Source organism: Canis lupus, chromosome 1 (genome assembly GCF_011100685.1).
Source record: "Canis lupus familiaris isolate Mischka breed German Shepherd chromosome 1, alternate assembly UU_Cfam_GSD_1.0, whole genome shotgun sequence".
NCBI classification, from domain to species: Eukaryota; Metazoa; Chordata; class Mammalia; order Carnivora; family Canidae; genus Canis; species Canis lupus.
The window spans coordinates 61,215,301-61,232,980 of NC_049222.1; the positions used below are offsets into that span (position 1 = coordinate 61,215,301).

General features: G+C 37.7%; 1 long non-coding RNA gene across 3 annotated transcripts in view; it reads left to right on the forward strand.

Annotated features, from left to right (window-relative positions):
• Positions 1 to 1,244: 1,244 nt before the first annotated feature.
• LOC111096171 overlaps positions 1,245 to 17,680 on the forward strand; it is a 101,258-nt gene continuing 84,822 nt past the window's right edge. For 2 of the 3 annotated variants that reach the window (XR_005353851.1, XR_005353853.1), the window contains exon 1: positions 1,245 to 1,501. This is a non-coding gene — a long non-coding RNA (uncharacterized LOC111096171). Of the gene's footprint in view, positions 1,502 to 2,167; positions 2,395 to 17,680 lie in introns of all 3 variants that reach the window. The other variant, XR_005353852.1, reaches the window with a different exon arrangement.

The following is a 17,680-nucleotide window of genomic DNA, read 5'->3' on the forward strand; positions in this document are numbered from 1 at the left end:
TCTCTGCCTCTCTCTCTGTCTCTGTGTCTCTCATGAAAAAATAAAATCTTTTAAAAATATAATAAATAAAATAGCACAGAGCTGACCAGCTGATTTAAGACGGCTGCCACTTCTTACCCCCATTAGTCTTAAAACTATTGACTACCATGTATTACCACCCAATTACTTCTAGATTATTTATATTTGCACAACTCTTACCTTAAAAAGGAGGGGGGGGGGGAGAATCAGGGATTCCTACCTGCAGGATAGGTTTCTTCTGCACTTAGAAGAGAAAAATGCAAACAACTTCTGAAGCAGTTGATCATGGTCCTCTTGGCTTTCTCTTAACTTCGTATCGTCCAGTTATCTCTGCGAAGTAGAAACTACCCATTTCAGTTTTCGCAACGTTCGCTGAGGCCCAGGGGCCGCGTCGCCGACGAGGGGAAGCGCGCTCCTCAGCCGAGGGTCATGAGGAGGGCGGGCCTGGACCTGCCTGCAGCTAGTTCAGTCCTGGATACGAACACAGAGAACGCCAGTCACACCCATGATGCTGTAGGTCACTCCGAGAGCGGACGACAAGCCCCCCAAAAAGCAATTGTTTTGCTTAACGAGAGTCACTGTGTCTCCACTGGCGTCCAGGGCGTCGGCGAGGAGCTGAGGCTTGTTTCCTAGTCTGGGGAGGCAGGGGAAGGTCGTCCGCCTTGAGTGGAAAGAACAGCTCTACAAAAACCAGAGGTTTGTTACTAAGACTTCTGCAGCGTACCTTAAATCCGAAACAGTTAAAAAAAAAAGTCATTCAAAACACACCACTTTAGAAATCAATAGCTTTGAAGCCACAGTAACACTTAAATATCCTTGACTCAGACGCATACATTTGGTCGGCTTGGAAAGCTAATTACACTTTCAACTTACTCTAACAGAATCTCAAAAAAAAAAAAAAAATTTTTTTTTTTTTTAAATACGTCCGCTGAAATCGATACCTGACAGCTGTTACACCGCACCCTAGGGTGACAGGGCTGAGGCGTCGTCGGACAGCCGTCTGCTCGCCCTGTAGCCCGGGCTGAGGCGCGTGTGGAATCACCCCGGCAGCAGCACCGGCCGCCCTGAGGGCGGTGCCATTCTCCCTCAACAGGCCCCTCAGTTCGAGCGGGAGCAGCGCCTCCGACGACAGCTCTCCAGCCGCCTCTCCCTCCAGCACGCTGCGCGCGCGGCGCTGAGGGACGCCAGGGCGCCTGCGCGGTACCCAGCAGCCTCTGCGCCCACACGTCAGGTGGTCCCACACTTCCGGTGTCCAGGAAGGCGGCTTCCGGAGGACTGCTGGCTCCCGGTTGGCGACAGCCGGGCGCTCCTGGCTTTTGACCTTTCCCAGCCTCTCGCTGTCATCCCGTTTGCTTCTGGAGCTCAAGCAAGGCAGAGAAAGCGCTCGTGCAACACTCGGGGGACCTCACTGCCTGCTCCGTGCCTCCGAGACTCCACCTGCACCATCTTTTGCCTTCCCTCTCTCTCTCTTTTACCAGAAACTGTAAGTCATGTTGGGAGAAAAAGAAAGCAAACCCTCCCCAAAAGGTTATGAAACAGCTGAACCAGAGGCTTGAGGCATATAGACGCGTGTTCTTTCCTTTCCTCAGAGGGATAGTATTTTTACTCAGGAAGTACTCTTCTGGTTAAATTACGGGCTGTATGCCAAAGCCAGGCTTTAGGTTCTGGCCAGAATTTTATTTTTTTATTTATTTTTTAAATTTTTTTTTATTCATGAGAGACAGAGAGAGAGAGGCAGAGACACAGGCAGAGGGAGAAGTAGGCTCCACACAGGGAGCCCGACGTGGGACTCGATCCCAGGACTCCAGGACCAGGCCCTGGGTCAAAGGCGGGGGCTAAACAGCTGAGCCACCCGGGCTGCCCCCCGGCCAGAATTTTAAAGTTGGGCCCTGAATACTGGATCCTTTCGAGAAATCAGCCACAGAGACACTATACAGGAAACACGAGGTATCTAGAAATAGAGGGGTGATGTGTAGAATCCATGAAAACTATTCAGAAAGTGGATTTAACCCTTTCAAGTGTCAGAATAGCCCCCAAGTTGTTTGGCCTGTGGCCCAATGAGAAAAAGAGATTGGAGAAACGTCTTTCAAACTTTAGTGTCATCCCTCCCTGCTGTCAGTTTGGAGTCATACCTGCATTCTCATTACAGAAATCAGGGGGAATGATCATATATTGATGAAACTGTCCACGAGAATCATGAAGGCTGTGCAAAAATTCTACTTGGCTAAAACAGTGACTGAAACAACCATTGGCATTAACAGCCTGGGCACTAAATCCTCTGCCCCTCCATCTGTAAACGTGACAAGCTAGAAGGACAACCTCCTCTCAGTGTGATTCATTCCAAAGAAAAGCCCTCACCTAAGGAGAGGCTTACTGGTAAGATAAGTGGAAAAGATTCCCCATTGTCCTGGGGAACCCAGTGCTTCTGTCCTAAGGTTTCTCACCTCCTTTATCCTTGATTTCACTAGGGAGGAAATACATTAGAGTCCGACCTTCATAATTCCCCAGTACATGTCGTCATATACAGAGGCCGGTATCTCCAGGTAGATGGGAGTACACAGGCCAAAGTTGCGCTGAGTGCAAGTATCTCAAATATTAAAAATCTGAAAAACATACACTATCTGAAATAGAACTAGTAGAACAGATGGACTCTGTTTTAAATAAGCTTCCTCAGAAGCAGAACCTGAGATGAAGAGTTTTGTGCAAATGATTCCCAGAAGAAACTGATAGAACAGTTGAGGAAGTAACAAGGGCATAGTAGAAGGCAAAGTACTATCTGTATGGTAGCTTCAGGCTGATCCTTTAAAAGTTACCACATTCTCCTGACTCAAGCCAAAAGTAGCAAGAAGTTTTGCCTTTGTTTTTGTTTTTTTAAGATTTATATATTTATTTTAGAAAGTAGAGAGATGGGCAAAGGGAGAGGGAGAGAGTCACAAACAGACTCCACACTGAGCCTGACATGGGGCTGGATCTCATGACCCTGAGATCAGGACGCTGCAGTCACAACCTGAGACAAAACCAGGAGTCTGATGCTTAAGCGATTATGCCTCCCAGCAGCGGGGACTTCTATACTTACGTTGTTTATGGGGAAGAAGAGAGAGGGAAAGGGGAAATTTGTAGGTCTTCTGGCTCTCTAGAGGCAATGGACTTCAGTATCTAACAGCTGTTTTCTGTAAAAGAGCTGCTGGTGCTGGCTGTTGAAAAGAAAACCCACCAAAGGGATCCCTGGGTGGCGCAGCGGTTTGGCACCTGCCTTTGGCCCAGGGCACGATCCTGGAGACCCGGGATCGAATCCCACGTCGGGCTCCCGGTGCATGGAGCCTGCTTCTCCCTCTGCCTGTGTCTCTGCCTCTCTCTCTCTCTCTGTGACTATCATAAATAAATAAATTAAAAAGAAAAAAAAGATTAAAAAAAAAAAAAAAAAAAAGAAAACCCACCAAATACTAGAGGATCTGAGTGAAACACTGACATTAGCACCTTAAATCTACCTCTTGTACCATTCAGACTCACTTGCATCTCACATTAGTTTTACTGCATCCTGTTATGGATTAAATTATTTTTTGAGTCCAACCATATAGTCATTAAATAGGGCGAGATAAAGAATAGTTAATTATAGGGGATTAGGGCAACAGTATTGCTAATAAGCAAAGAGAATTCTAAATAACACAGGAATGTCAGAAGATGCCAAGGCTGAGATAGAGCCCTAAGGAAAATCTACTTAATAGAAATTCATGAGCATTTGGGAGAGGATAAGGAAAAATTAGACATATTTGGAAAATATTAGAGTTCTATAGAAAAGGAAACATAAATATTAACTTCCAAATAGTCAAGAAAGTAGAAAAACAGGAAAAATGGGATAATTTTTTTAAAAGATTAAAAATGTGCAAATATATAATCATTGTGAATTTACATTGTTTCAAAGTTAAAAAGCTCAGGCTGTCAGACTGTCAGTTTTAAAAATCTGGCTACATGCTCTGCGCAAAAGATACCTTTAAAACATAGAATATGCAAAGGTTGAATGTTAAAGAATGGAAAAGTATGTGGGACAAAAGAACCTAATGATATTGCTCTACTGACATCACACGAAACAGCTTTTTTAGAGTCTTTAAATACTTTTTAGAAGACTTAATTCACCAAGAAGCTACAAAACCATTCTAAATATGCAGACATAGAATAAAATACCCTCAAAGTATATAAAGCAAAGTTGAGGTGTAGGAGAAATTAACAAATCCACCATCGAGGTAGGTGATTTTAACATAGCTCTATATCACTGCTATGTCATAAAAGATACAAAAGGAAATTAAAACTACATTTGTAAACTACTAACAATTTTATACACACACAAGTGTAGATCACATTCTTTAATGACAGTTGAGGTAGAATAACAAAATGATGAGTTTTTAAAAATCTATATATTTGAGGGATCCCTGGGTGGCGCAGCGGTTTGGCGCTTGCCTTTGGCCCAGGGCGTGATCCTGGAGACCCGGGATCGAATCCCACATCAGGCTCCCGGTGCATGGAGCCTGCTTCTCCCTCTGCCTGTGTCTCTGCCTCTCTCTCTTTCTCTCTGTATGACGATCATAAATAAAAAATTAAAAAAATAAAATAAAATAAAAATCTATATATTTGAAAGATTATAAAAACTTTTAAAGAAATCAGTAATCAGACTATAGTAATGACTTTTAAAATCCATAGAAATAAATAATGAAATACTAACATACCAAATCTTTAAAGATGCAATGGCCGATGATATGCAAGAAAACATTTCAGCCTGAAATGTACATGTTAAGTAAGAAATTCTGAAAATTAATAAATAAAATCCTTCACTGAGAATTTAATAACAGAAAAATAGAATAAATCCAAATAAAACAAAAGGAAAGAGGGCAGCCCCGGTGGCACAGTGGTTTAGCGCCGCCTGCAGCCCAGGGCGTGATCCTGGACACCCTGGATAAAGTCCCACGTCGGGATCCAGGGCGTGATCCTGGACACCCTGGATAAAGTCCCACGTCGGGCTCTCTGCATGGAGCCTGCTTCTCCCTCTGCCTGTGTCTCTGCCTCTCTCTCTCTCTGTGTCTCTATGAATAAATAAATATTAAAAAAAAAAAACGAAAGAATAGAGTTAAGAGCACATTAAAAAAAAAAAAAACACCACCCAAGTGTCTCAAAACTTTATTTTTAATAATAAATCTTAGGGAAATGGACTGATTGAAGACTCAATATAATGAGATGTCAATTTTTTTCCAATTTAATCTATCCATTCAGTGCATGCCAAACAGAGCTTTATCAATTTTCATTTTAGGCCTGGCGTAGGAATTGATAAGCTGATCCTGAAACTTGTATCTAAATGCAAAGAACTAAAAATAGCCCAGAAAATCTTGAACAAAATGAGCTAGAATGACTTGCTGTATATCAAGCTTATTAAAATGTAATAATTACCTCAGTATGCTACTGGTATAAAAATGAATCAAATAGGGATCCCAGGAACAGAACTCAAACAAAATATACAAGAGGGATCAAGTAGGGTAGCCATGAACAGACCTCAGATCTCAAACAGGAAATTGACAAAAATGTCACATTAGAGCACAATAATTTCTATATATCAATAATAAGATATGCAACCCACCTGTAAACAAAATAGGGCAAGAGACTTTAATGCATAATTTACAAATGAGAATATTCAAACAGCCAGTAAATCTATGAGAAAGTTTCCAATCTCAATAATAACCAGGGAAATACAAATTAAAACCACAGTATGCCATTCCAGTTTGGGGATAAAATGAAACACTCCCATTCTACCCTATCTCCCTCAATGAATACAGCTATAAAACCTTGGCAGAATGCATGGAACAGCTGTTTGAAGACAGACAAGTATCAGAGGAGGATTACAGAAGACCAAAATTAAAAGTGTCACTGAATTGTCATTGAGTTTGACATTTTGTTCTTCCAATATTTCATGACTTGAACTCAAAGCACCGGTGACCCCAAAAATGGCCCAAAGTCAGAGAAGCCCTCTAAGTCTGGCTCCAGGAACTGGAAAGGGAACTTTATTGCTCACAGAGAGAGCAGCAGTTTGTTTAGGGTTTTGTTATTCTCTTTTCTCTCTCCATTGTCTGTCATCCTAGCCCCGGGAAGCACGTCCATGATGATGGTGGTGGTGGTGGCAATGACTGGTAAGAGAACCCACAGGAAACAAAATTTAATAATGGGAAACTTCCTCTCTGGTTGGTGAAGCTAGGGTTTTAAGAAGGTGAGGCCAACCAACCCCCATTGCTTTCTCACTCTGTCTTTCTAGCACTTGGCCCTAGATTTGAGCACAGTTGTGAAATTATGCAGCATAGGGGGTAATTAAACCCTAAACTTCTAGTGACATGACCAAAAACAGTGCTTGACCACCTCTAGCAAAAGTAGTAGCAATGTGGTAAAATATATGAGTGTCTCAAAAAGGATGGGTGGAATTGGAAATATACAGTTGTAAACTTATACTGTGAACTTTTTATACTTCTTCATGTGAAGCAGTGTGATATATCAGAAGGTAGGTTGTGATTAAAGATAAAATGTATTGTAAATAACTATTGTCAAGTTGCATATAGTTATATAGTTATTTAACTATAGTTACATAGTCTAAGTGCATATATAACTACGTATCTAGATTTAGATAGATATAATAATATGACAGTAGTGGAGATAAAATGAGGCAATAAAAATATTCAATTAACCAAAAGTTAAGCAGAAAAATAGGTAAGTTAAGCAACAGAACTAAGACATAGAACTAGAAAGATGGTAGGTTTTCATCTATCAATAATTACATTAACCATAAAAGATTTAAACACTAATTGAAGACTGGATAAAAAAACAAGACTTAACCACATGCTGTCTACAAGAAACCCACTTTAAATACAAAGACACAGATAGGTTAAAAGGATAGAATAAGATATTCCTTGCAAACAGGTATCAAAAGGGAGCTGGTATATCTATATTAATAAAAGACAAGATAGACTTGAGAACAAAGAATGTTACCAGGGATAAAGTTGGGATATTACCTACATGTTTTTGGGCTAATTCGCCAAGAAGACTTAAAAATCCTAAATATATATGCATCTAACAACAGAGCTTGAAAATGCATGAAGCAAAACCTAATAGAAGAAGAAATAAACAATCTACAAGTATAGTTGTAGATTTTATCATTCTATCAGTAATTTACAGGACAAGTAGATAGAAAATCAGTATTCTTAGTAAAATTATGGACTATGAACCAATTTAATATAATTAATATTTATAGTATATTCCACTACCAACATCAGAATATACAGTCATAAAGTATACATGAAACAATCACCAAGTAGTTCACATATTAGGCCTTAAAAGGGCTTAACAGATTTTTAAAAAATTAATATCATATAAAAGCTATTCTCTGATCATATAGATTTAAACTAGAAATTAATAACCATAATATGTCTGGAAAATATCCAAATATTTGGAAATTAAATAGCACACTTCTAATTAACTCAAGGGTCAAAGAGGAAGTCAAAAAGAAATTAGAAAATGCAAATTCTCCTTCTTGAGCTGAGTGATGGTTACACAGAGTGTCACTAGGAAAATTCACAAGCTTTACATTTTATTTGTGTATCTTTCTGTATATACGTTATATTTCTCAACAAAATAAAATTTAAAACAGAATGGACAAATTCCTAGAAAAACATAATTTAGCAAAACAGAGTCAAGAAGAAATAATAGGGGAAGTTGGAGCAAGACTGAGGTTACAGGCTTGGGTAAATTCCCTAAGCCCCTACAAAATCAAAGTAATTAAGATAGCAAACGTAAAAATTCAATAGACAAAAGCTACAACAAAGTAAAAGACAAGTGATGTCGAAAGACTCCAAAATCTAAGTGGATGTGGCCAAACATAACAGAATATATGTGGTATCAAAGTGCCCAACAAGAAGCAAAGGTAAAGCAAAAAGACGTAAGAATCCCAGAATCTGAATCTGAATCCCAGACTCTAAAACAGAGTCTCTTCCCAACATAGAAAGCTCAGTAGGCCTGGAACACCTGAGTGGCTAAGTGGTTGAACGGCTGCCTTCAGTTCAAGGTGTGATCCTGAGGTCCTAGAATACAGTCCCACATCAGGCTCCCTGTGGGAGCCTGCTTCTCCCTCTGCCAGTGTCTCTCATGAATAAATAAATAAAATCTTTAAAAAAAGAAAAGAAAAGAAAACCCAGCAGGCCAATCTGAGAAGAGTAGACAGATCTATGACAGAATTCAGGGGTAAGAGTTAGGGGAAACACAAAATTCAGGTGGTGCTTAGGTGATACAAGCCAAAGAAACTTTTGAAACTAGCCAATACAAGCCCTCTTCCAGGATAAAGCCCTAAAAGAGAATTTACTCAGGGAATCTAAGTTGAGCCAGACAGGGACACACTGACTAAGAAACAGGACAGATCGTACAGATAAAAATGGGGAAGGAGAGTAGAAGGGACATAGAAAGGTCATATTTTTGTACACCTCAAAATAACCTCTGAAAAAGGGAACCCTAGAGCTGAAGCTAGGAATGTCTCCTGGCCTACACTTCCCTACTAAGAGTTCAGGAAAATCCATCTTATACTTATTTCAGCAACAGAAAAGGGTAGAGGTTATATAAACTCTCTCTTTTATGAAGACTAGAAAAACTGTTATTGCACCGAGACCTTTATTAACTGGTGACAACGTATTGTGTTATAAAGTCATATATGAGAGACTAAGATGATGTGTTGTATGGACCTCATTTGCATCAATTGTGTTGAAGTTTTGGCAAAAAAAAAAAAAAATGTACTGATATAACTACCGTAATATACATAAAACTCAGAGAGGTAGAATTTTTGCCCGGTGCTTCCTTGTAGTTAAAATGCATCACTGGGTCAGTAAAATATCTTAAAACATTTAAGGAAACTTTTAGTAATAGCAGAGAAGATAGAAGAAGTTTGCACACTGATGGATGACAACATAAACCTAGATCTATTAAATTCAGGAGCTTGCATCATTAATGTCAGTAATTATTTCAAGCAGTGACTGCCCAGAGGAAAAGTGGTCTGTGCCACTACAGAAAACAACATAGCAATAGCTTTTGGCCATTGTACAGATTTATGGCTCTACAAAAAATCATTAGTTTGGGCTTTTCTGTTCTTCCTTCAAACACCTATGGTGAGTATAATGAAATTGGACTAAATAGCCAAAAGAAGGAGGCACACACTTTTTGCACGTATAGGTAGGATTCAGGTTCTGATCAAATATGAGGCCTTGTGACTGTGTTTCCAGCTGAGCCCTAACTAAATTTCTATGTTTTCAAGCCCAACTTTTGAAATTTTCAGCTTATGTTTTGTTTTCCTTTGAGATTTTGTTAGTTGGTGCATCTTTATTTTTTTTAATGTATTTCTTTCTGTCAGTTGTATAAATATGAGTCTATTTGGTATGATTGCAGGCATTTGTGCAACTGCCAAAAAAATATCAAAGTAGGAGTCTGAGACAATTATGTAAACTCAGGTATTAAAAATATTTTCAAAATATTTAATATGCTATTAAAAGTATAGCCTCACTAGTAACATGTCAACTAAGGAGGACAGATGATTCTACTTAAAGAAAGAAAAAACAACCCAATGCTAAAAATTCTGAAACATTGTTAAGGTTTTGGTAAATTATTACTCTTTGTAACTTTTAAATCTTCTAATTTTGCCTTGAGATACTAAGAGGAAAATTTCTTTTTTTTTTTTAAATTTCTGATTTCAAATAAAAAACATAAAAGCAAAAATTTTGCCTTGGATTATCAGAGTAACCTCATCTAATCTCCTCTACACTCATTCTGCCCCTAGTCACTTGATTACCAGCTAGCTGCTTGTTTCCAATATCTTCCTGTTACACTATTATCCCTCCTTCTAAAATCCAATCAAGATAATACGAACTAGGTAAAAAAATATTTAATCCATAACAGTTTTGAGGTTTGAAATTGGGAATAAAAATAATTTCTGAAGATGGAAAGAAGGGAACTGTATTGACACATAAGCCAGGTTTGGAGGTAATTCTTGAATATAAACAAAGAGATGAATCCACGGAAAAACCTAGTCCTGGTACAGTCATCAGTCATGGAGGGTGAAGGAATTAGGACAGAGAATTGGGACAGAAATCAAAATTGAGTACTTTCTGAAAACATGGAGCATTAATTTAGGAAGAACTAGGACTCCAGGATTGGGGGTTGGAAGGTAGAGGCATAGTCTAAGTCTACCTGTTTGGTTTATATATGTACAAAATAAAATCTGCCAGTGGATGAATTTAAAACATATTTGTTGAACAAACTAATAAATGTATGCATAAAGATCACTCCTATTATTTACCAGCCATGAGGAAAATCAAGGGGCTGAACTGTAATCCTGGAAGCCACTAACTTAAGACTCACAGTTAAAGAAATTTCAACTTCATCCACTCCTCAAATGAAACTAGAACAAACAGGAGAAAATCCCCAGTGACAGTCACACTATCCTAATCCCCAATATCAATTCACTAATGTTCCTAACCTTCTACTCTGCAGCCTCAGCCATTACTGCGATTGTAGTTTATGACTCCTCTCTCCCATTGCACCTGACTATTCAATGTTGTAGGTGCTACCATCCCTCTCCAAGCATCCCCCAGGAGCCATAGCTCCTTCCATCTCAACAGAGAAATTTCTCTCTGTGGAACGCTGATTTTGGTCACCTAAGATAACGATTTCTCAGTGATTAAAATCTTTTGTTCCACCCAAAAAATATATATATTTTTAGTAAGTTTTGTCACATTCCTCAAGGACCAGGCTAAGGAGGTATTTGTGTGACATACCTCTTCCTCCTAAGTTTAGACTCACTCATTAAAAATTACCCTGTGTCCTGAGAGAGGCCACAGACCTTTGAGAGTCTATTGAAACTTGAGCCGTATGGAACTACCCTGGTCTTGGCCAAACCCTATTACTCAAGACCTTTAATCCTAATACAAGGATCCCCCACTTTTCAAAGGTTTGCATTATGTCACTACTTTTTTACCAAAGACCTACATTAGTACCCATTTTCACTAACAAAAATCTGAAAAGGATTTCTGCATTTATGAAAAAGGATGAATAGAGAAAACAGCACTCAGCATTCATTTTGTAGAGAGCAGTTACAGAGGCAGTACACCCCAAGCAGTGGGAGTGACACTTCCATGCTCCTTCCCTGGAAACTACACACAGCATCTCAGCATCCAGCCATCAGAGTTTTGACTGTGTCTGTATCTGCTTTATCTCAGTTTTTTGAGTGTGTGTGTTCATCCGTTAGTAAGATGTGGCCTAAGGTATCAGAAAAGCCTGAGAGGTTATTTTTGGGGCCTGTGAATGCTCAAAAATTTTTCCATATAAATTAATGGTAATTGCTGCTTCGATTTGTTTCCTGAAATGAATGGCCCTCTAGAGTAAGCTAAATAGTCATCATTACCATTGTCTACTCAAGGTGGTTAGAAGTTTTCCAATTGAGTAGCATGATAATTACATTATTTTGTCAATCACTAGAACTACTTTAGCACCCCAAGTTTTTTTTTTCAATCTTGGAAAGCAACCATATATAGTATTATGAATATAATGCTATTAGACTGGCTTATTCACATGAAGATATCAATCCCCTTTCTTTTTAACCATACTATATCATTTTGGCCTCAAACCTCTCATTACTTTCCTTGACCTCATGTGCATTAATTTTTTCATCATGTTCCAAAGGTTAAATTTGTGGAGCCAAATTGATGTTCTGATAATTCTCAGTGGTTTAACATTGGTCAGTCAAAACAGGGATTTTTTATGGTTTAAAAAGTTGCAAGAATTTCTGTGATAAATTTGAGTCAGAAAATAAGAGTTAATGCAAAATTTGTGTTTTTTACATTTTTTAATTCCACTGCTAAAATCTTGTGGAGGGTTTTTTCATCTTTTTTTCCATATGTCAGTATACCTGCACCCTCCACAACATTCAAACTAACAATTAAGTTTCTGTTTCACTATATTTTTCTTTGGGCTCATATAACAGTTTAGATACACACACACAGAGAGAGATTTTGTTTAACAAAAAAGTCTTATACTGTATTTTTTGTGTATCTTTCTTTTTGCATTTAAAAATACTTCAAGAAAATCCTTCAGGTTAGCTGAGAGAGCTCTAAGTCATTTGCTTTAATGGCACAGTGTGTGGAAGTACCGTGATGTAGTCACCCTTTTCTTACTGATGGGCCTTCACATTGTTCCTGGGTTTTCATCATTAGAAGCAACACTACCATGAATATCCTCAAACCAGTGTATTTCATATGGATGCCTTTTTTTGGGGGGTGGGGGTGGGGGGAATCACCTCCAAGGAGGATTACCGGGTCTGAAGGTATATGGATTTTTAACAGATATTGCCAGATTGCTTTCAAACACTTTGTTTCTCTGCCAACTGTACATAAAAGTATTGCTTTAGAGGTTTTACTTCTTTTAAAATATAAAATTTTGTATTTCTATCCTAATAAATTTTAAATGTTCAATACTTTAAAAGGATGAATTTTTGCTGGTAATTGCTAAACACTGTTCAAAGCAAATGTTATGAATCCAAGCACTATATAGTCTCGCCTATTTTCCCAACCTCATCTGCACTAGCAATGTTGCCATCAAATTAAAAATAACAACAAAGGAATCTAAACAGATGGCCTTTCCTACTCTCTTTCTGAGCACTTAATATCCTTAAAACCCAATTTACTTCCAAGGTTACTGTAAAGGTTTCAGATCTTGCCTTTGCAGCATTCAGGGAAAGAAACTAGCTCTCTTCCCTCCCCATGCTAAAAATAGTGTTGATTAGGGATTTTGTTTAAACTGAAATTAAAGAGAATGGGAATAAAATGAAGCTACATAATAACATCTGTCATAATGCATCCTCAATGTAAGGAATTCTAATAGGCAGCAGTATTTTACTGTTTATATTCAAAGGCAAACTTTTAAGACAGTCTTTCTCAATACCTGGTTATCATTTTTGAAGTGCTGAATACTCATTAAATGCCAATGGGATATGGAAAGGAGATCGCCGAATTTTCAGTAACATGGCACAAAATATTAGAACCAAAGTTTAGACTACGATGATCCCAAGAAGTTAGTTGGTTAGTACCTTTATTTTACACCAGAAGAAATGAGGTCCATAAACATTCACGTGCTGAGATGACATGGTAAGTCGCTCATGGGTACCAAGATTGGAATATATGTTATTAACAATTCTGTCCCAAAGTTCTTCACTGCACTATGCAATATGATTAAGTTTGAAAGGAGTTTAAAGTTAGGTAAAACTCTAGACTAGAATATTGAACAGGGATACATGGGAAGGAGATCAGAAAGAATCAAAGCAGTTGGTTCCCTAAGGAACCGGGCGAATGATGGAGAACAGGTACATTTCCAAAGCAAGAGCCTTGTCCAGGGCCAATGTCCATACAGCATTTAAAAATGACATTAAAAAAAAAAGGGATCCCTGGGTGGCTCAGTGGTTTGGCGCCTGCCTTTGGTCCAGGGTGCGATCCTGGAGTCCCGGGATCGAGTCCCACATCAGGCTCCTGGCATGGAGCCTGCTTCTCCTTCTGCCTGTGTCTCTGCCCCTCTCTCTCTCTCTCTCTCTCTCTCTCTCTCTCTCTATATATATATATATATATATATATATATATATATGAATAAAAAAATAAAATCTTAAAAAAAAAAAAAAACAGCATTAAAACAACTGTCAAGGGATTCCCAGGTTGCTCAGTGGTTTAGCACCTGCCTTCGGCCCAGGGCGTGATCCTGGAGTCCTGGGATCGAGTCCCACGTCGGGCTCCCTGCATGGAGCCTGCTTCTCCCCCACCCCCCTCTCATTCTCTCTCTCATGAAAAAATAATAAAATCTTTTTACAAAAAAGACTGTCAGGATCCCCTCACAAAGCAAAAACAGTGGACATTAAATAAAAACTTAAACAACAGTACGGATGGTGGCCTTTCAAGGTTACATCCTTTCTTTCATCTACTCTCTATGGTTGTGTTGTAACAGTCAAGAGGATTCTGTACAGTGTTTTATTTTAGCTTTGTTCTCATTAAGGACTCATAAACTTAATTACTTCATATTCCTTAAGAAACACAGCTTGAAATAATTACTTCATTAGAAAAATTTAGCAGTTTTCATTCTCTCTTGAATAGATTCTGGTTCTAGAATTGCTGAAGATTTTCTTTTTATTCTGAATGCAAACCTCTTCACCTTCATGTGCCTTATAGAATTGTATTTCAAATACCCTTTAAGGAGAAATTTAAAAATCCTGCTTTAAGTCAATTTGAATGAGAATGCTCCTTATTAGCATAAATCACAGCTTAAAAAGTTCTAGAGATGTGCACTATCAGGAAATAACTATGAGGTATATGGTATATGATAAAATAATAAAGAATAGAAAATTTTGATTTTATATTTTCAATATAGCATTTCAGTCATAAATAGATTAATAAATTTATTTCATAAAGTTTGTTGAGTAAATAAAAGGTGATTGCTAAGTTGAAATTCTTTTTTTTTTTAATTTTATTTATTTATGATAGTCACAGAGAGAGAGAGAGAGAGAGAGAGAGAGGCAGAGACACAGGCAGAGGGAGAAGCAGGCTCCATGCACCGGGAGCCCGACGTGGGATTCGATCCCGGGTCTCCAGGATCGCGCCCTGGGCCAAAGGCAGGCGCCAAACCACTGCGCCACCCAGGGATCCCGCTAAGTTGAAATTCTTTAAAGAGAATTTGAAATAAAGCAAATTAGATCTAAGTTAGTTACCTGAATATTCAAAGATGTTTAAGTTTCAGTATTAATTACCACATAATGTTCCTCTTCTGTTGGAAAATCTTCAGTATTACAACCTACAGAAGGTCTGAATTATTTGGCCAGTCAAGTTTATCTTCCAGTATTTTCCCTTAAACAAAATTTCCATACTACCTACAGGGTTTTACTCAAACTCCTTCATTGCTTCTTAAACTCTGACTCTGCTCAGGCTATTCTCAATATGCCCTCTACTGCTCCTCCTGTTGGTTTGCTTTATTCCTATTGTTGTTCATGAAAATCCTGCTACCCTCATGTACACTTATCTTGAGATAATACCTCCTTCCTCTGAATCTTCCTATCACAATTGTTCTTGATACTCCTCAGGCTTTATAAAATATGCACTTTTACTCTCATCTTTTCTTGTACAAGTTTTGTCATTTTCAGTCATAAGTTCCTTGGAGGCAGAGATTTTCTTATATTTGATGTCTTAACAGAGTAGACTCTTAAATATTTGCTATTAGCTTAAAATTTATTTCACTATCAAGTGATCCCATATTAGGCAAATAAATATAATTTCTAGGAGCACCATGTTTGAGTTTAAAGATTGAGCACCGCTTTTATTGTACTATTAATAAACAAGGAATTTAAAATAATCTGCACAATACGATCACAGTTCTGTCTAAATATAAAGATTACACTTAAGTGCATGAAAAATACTGGATATATATATATATGTATTTGAATGTTAAGAGATTATATATATCATATATATGAATGTTAATAGATTATATTTGGGTGGTAAAGTTGTAAGGATGAAATGTACATGCAAATACTTTGCAAACAAATCAATATACAAAAGTAGACAGTATTTTTTATAATTTTCCTTGGAGTTATTGTATTATCAGTGATATTAGGTATATTCTGTGTACTCAGCTAGGCCTGTGACTTCTATGTCCTCTATGTTCTGTTTTATTGTTGTTTACGCATTTAGCTCTTTGGAGATAATTGGGGTTTCTGAAATTCTGGTGAGCCCAAGGCTGAGCAACTGCTCAAGGATGCCTGAACCCTGGTTCGCCTTTCTTTTCCAGGGTGGAGATGTAGCTTTGATGTGGAGTTTGGGTAAAGGACCAGTAGAAACAAAGTTTGTAAACATTTCTTTAACAGGGGAACCAGGGAGCAAGCTCTTTCTGAGCTCTTTCTGAACAATGATGATATAAGCTCCAAGAAAAAATAATGGTAACAAAAAGGAATTGAGGTTTTTAAAATCATACACCACACTTTGCAGTATCTTTGGAAGATAAGCTTCCTTTGTTATTGACTTAGGGGCCAAATATGCTCCCATCTGCTCCTGTTCCATATGGCCTCTTCACTTCTGATAACTTTCTACTTCCTTGGTTAAATAAGCCAGGAACTTAATCTAACCTTATCTTACCTGTGTGTGTTTGTTAGTGTTGTCTTTCTGCCAGCTTGCACATTCAAGTGACATTTCTGATTTTTGTTAATTTTCCAGTCAGTAGTAGTTTTACATTAATTGTATACAATACCTTGAGAATACTTTTCAATGTACACATCACTCTAAGTGTCAAAAATTAGGTTATAAATGCTAAAAATTATCATTTAGAATAATATACAAAATACATAATGGTGATCAAACTTGAGCTTGCAGAGATTAATACCCTAATAGGTATCTTTAGATGTCCCAGCCTTCATCTACAGAAACAAGCCTTCCTTGCTAATACACATATCTGCTAGTCAAATAGTACCTATTGTGTCCACAAAACTGTTTACTAATTGGTAAAAATATCAATGAAGTGCATGAAGATATTTTCTTAATTGTATTAGTGCTATACAATATTCTTAATATGAAATCTAATAAAATACTGTGAAACTAAGAATATGCCTATGTAGGCACATCAAAAATTATTTAGAGAGGGGCAAAGAAATGGGGAAACTCAAAGCTCACAGGGTACTTAATGCAAGATTGATTTCTACCTCAGGTCACAGCCCAACGTGAGTTGGTAGGGAGATTTTCCTTTTCACAAATTCAAGTATCCAGGTTCCAGGGCACCAGGAAAGAGAAAAGAAAGCTCATAGAGAATGCACACCTGCTCTTTATGCCTTGGCTGGCTCACTTAACATCAGTGAAGCTGATTAAATGCCATGCAATATACTTAGCTCAGGAAGAGGAAACTGATCGTAGAACATTAACCAGTCTCTGCTATACCCATCATCCATTCTAATAAATACTTTTTTTAAGCCAAAATAATTTCATGATAGTAAGCAAAACATTAATTTGAGAAATTTGCTCTGAGTCTGAGGAAAATTAAATTGTAGACAGTTATGTTAATATGATATGGAAATCATTTGACCAAAAGAAACATTTTGGTTTCCATTATCTGATGATTTCCAATGAAACTGTAGTAAATTATATGTGATGTTATGAGAAAGGATTTTAGAGATGCTCTAAAAAGGATGAACTTTAACATTTTAGGAAAAGACTAAGTATAAATGTGTTATTCAGTAAAGAAATGACACTTATTCTGATAGCAGATCAAAGCCTAAATCTTGGATTATATGATCAAATTTTAACAGCCAACATTTTAATAACTGTCTCCCCCAATGTATCTCAAATGCACTCTATTAGCAAACATGACAGTCCAATTACTTCCATGGTGCTTAGCATTTCATGGTGGCCTATTGCCAACAAAATATGGAGTGGGAAACATGCCAAAGAAGTTAACTGATTTTAAAAGCTAAAATATTGCTAGTGGTGAAATTCAGGGTTTATATGAGGCTAACTGCGCCGACCCTGTTTAAACTCATCAGATAAGTAGGTGTCAATGTATTTACTTAAGTAATAACTCTTAATATTCT